This window comes from Cebus imitator, unplaced genomic scaffold, assembly GCF_001604975.1.
Source record: "Cebus imitator isolate Cc_AM_T3 unplaced genomic scaffold, Cebus_imitator-1.0 Scaffold338, whole genome shotgun sequence".
NCBI lineage: Eukaryota > Metazoa > Chordata > Mammalia > Primates > Cebidae > Cebus > Cebus imitator.
The window spans coordinates 2224354-2227665 of NW_016107653.1; positions in this window are offsets into that span (position 1 = coordinate 2224354).

The following is a 3312-nucleotide window of genomic DNA, read 5'->3' on the forward strand; positions in this document are numbered from 1 at the left end:
CTGGGTTCAGGCAATTCTCCTGCCTCAGCCTCCTGAGTAGCTGGGATTACAGGCACGCACCACCATGCCCAGCTAATTTTTTGTAGTTTTAGTGGAGACGGGGTTTCACCATGTTGGCCAGGATGGTCTCGATCTCTTGACCTCGTGATCCACCCGCCTCGGCCTCCCAAAGTGCTGGGATTACAGGCTTGAGCCACCGCGCCCGGCAAAATACACACACTTATCAGTACCACATCACACCTACTCACAGGTTTAAATGAAATATTGGTTGACTGCTTGTTTGTTATTTTCTTCCCTCATCATTTTTATTTTTTATTTTTTTATTTTTTTTCCTGTTTCCATTATTAAGCATAAAAGATGTTTTCAATACCCATTTTTAGACTGCAGTCTACCCCGGGCAATAAAGCAACACTTCCGTTCTCTCTCCCTCTTCCTCTTCCTTCCTCTCCTTCATTTATTATTATTATTATTTTCTTTCTTTCTCTCTCTTTTTTTTTTAAAAAAACCCAAAATCCCACAGCTTCTACAGAAGAAGGGTAAAACGGCCACGTGTGGTGTATTTTCTGTTAAAAAAAAAAAACAAAAAAACAAAACTTTAAAACGTGTGCTCTGACAATGACAAAATGTTCTTGAAAGAAATTAAAGAAGACCTAACTAAGTAAATGTAACGACACCCTGCTGTGTTCATCACAAACGGACCTTCAGACTTAATGCAATCCCTATCAAAACCACACATGGCTTCTTTGGTTGTGGCAGAAACTGACAAGCTGATTCTGAAATTCACAGGGAAATGCAAGAGATCCAGGGCAGCCGAACCAGTCTTTTTTCTGTTTTCTTTTGAGATGGGGTCTTGCTCTGTTACCCAGGCTGGAGTGCTGTGGTGAGATCTCGGCTAACTGCAACCTCTGCCTCCTAGGTTCAAGTGATTCTCTTGCCTCAGCCTCCAGAGTAGCTGGGATTACAGGTGCCCACCATCACACTTGGCTAATTTTTGTATTTTTAGTAAAAATGGGGTTTCACCATGTTGGCCAGGCTTGTGTCGACTGAACTCCTGGCCTCAAGTGATCCACCCGCCTCCATCTCCCAAAGTGCTGGGATTACAGGAGTGAGCCACTACACCTGGCCTCAAAATGACCTTGAAGAAAACAGGTGGAGGATCTACACTTCCTAATGTCAACACTTAACTACAAAGCTGCAGAAGTCAAGACAATGAGGAGCTCAGAAGGACAGACTTACAGATTACTGCAACAGAGTGGAGAATCCAGAAATAAACCTTTATGTGTTTATGGCCAATTGATTTTTGAAAAGGATGTCAAGACCATTGAAAGGGAAAGAACCGTCTTTTCAACAAATGGTGCTGGGTTTGTGCCCCAGGGCTGCCCTAACAAAGCACCACAAACGGGAGCCCATAGACCACAGGAGTTCATTCTCTATGCTCTGGAAGCTAGAAACCCAAGATCAAGGTGTCTGCAGGGCTGGTGTTGCTGAAACTGACCCAACAGTCCCATAGACTGTTCTTTTTGAAAACACAGAAATTGACCCTCTGGTCTTAAAGCTTGAAACTTTTGTTTATCTAACTTTCTTCCTCAGCCAAGGAATTTTCAGGTCTCTCAAAAAAGTATCAAAGAACTGAAACTCCCCAGACCAAGGCACAGATACTGGACCCCTCATTCACCATGATTTCTTCCTTGCCTGGTATGGTTGAGCTGTGTCCCCACCCAAATCTCAACTTGAATTGTATCTCCCAGAATTCCCATGTGTTGTGGGAGGGATGAAGGCGGGTAATTGAATTATGGGGGCCGGTCTTTCCTGTGCTATTCTCTTGTTACTGAATAAGTCTCACGAGATTTGATGGTTTATCGGGGATTTCTGCTTTTGCTTCTCTCTCATTTTGTCTTGCTGCTGCCATGTAAGAAGTGCCTTTCACCTCCCACCATGATTCTGTGAACTCCTCAGCCGTGTAGGACTGTCAGTCCAGTTAAACCTTTTTTTTTGTTCCCAATTTCAGGTATGTCTTTATCAGCAGCATGAAAACGAACTAATACATTGCCCCTCCCTAGTTCTTGTTTTCTTACACATTGTTACATTTCTTCCCTGCTATGTGAACTCCTGGTTCTAGTCAGTCAGGAGATGGATTTGAGACTGAGCTCCCATCGCCTTGGCTCAGCACCTGATTAAAGCCTTCTTCCTTGGCCACTCTTGGCATCTCAGTGATTGGCTTGCTGTGCGCAAGCAGCAGGACTTGGACCGAAACCCTGGTGTTTCAGTAACATTGCCAGCAACTCTCAGCTTGCGGCTGCTTCCCTCCAGCCTCTGTCTGTCCTCACTCAGCCTTCTTTCCAACGTGTGTGTCCGTCTTCAAAACTCTGTCTTCCTGTCAGGACACAGCCACTGGATGTAGGCCACCCCAATCCAACCTGATCTCAACTTAACTTGATTAGATCCACAAAGATCCTATTTTCAAATAAGGTCACATTCGCAGGTACCACGGCTAGGACTGAAACATATCTTTTTGGGAGCCATGATTTAGCCCACAACAAATCCCTTCATTACAACAGACATAGAATTTAACTCAAAATGCATCATAGACCTAAATGTAAAACCTAAAACTATAAAACTTCTAGAAGAAAACAGGAGAAAATCTTTGTGACCTTGGATTATGCAAAAGCTTCTTAGGACACAGAAAAGCACAAGCAACAAAATAAAAGATAGATAAATTGGGTTTAATTAAAATAGAAGTTTCTTGGCCAGGTGCGGTGGCTCACATCTGTAATCCCAGCACTTTGGGAGGTCAGGGCAGGCAAATCACGATGTTGGGAGTTTGAGACCATCCTGGCCAACATCTCTACTAAAAATACAAAAATTAGCTGGGCATGGTGGCTCTCGCCTGTAGTCCCAGCTACTCGGGAGGCTGAGGCAGGAGAATCGCTTGAACCTGGGAGGCGAAGGTTGCAGTGAGCCAAGATTGCGCCATTGCACTCCAGCCTGGTTGACAAGAGCGAAACTCTGTCTTAAAAAAAGAAAAAAAAAGAAGTTTCTGCCCAGGTGTGGTGGCTCACTCCTGTAATCCCAGCACTTTGGGGGGCCGAGGTGGGCAGATCACAACGTCAGGAGTTCGAGACCAGACTGGTCACCATGGTGAAACCTTGTCTCTACTAAAAATACAAAAATTGCTGGGCGTGGTGGCACACACCTATAATCCCAGCTACCCGGGAGGCTGAGGCAGGAGAATCGCTTGAACCTGGGAGGTGGAGGTTGCAGTGAGCTGAGATTGCACCACTGCACTCCAGCCTGGGCGGCAGAGAGAGAGAC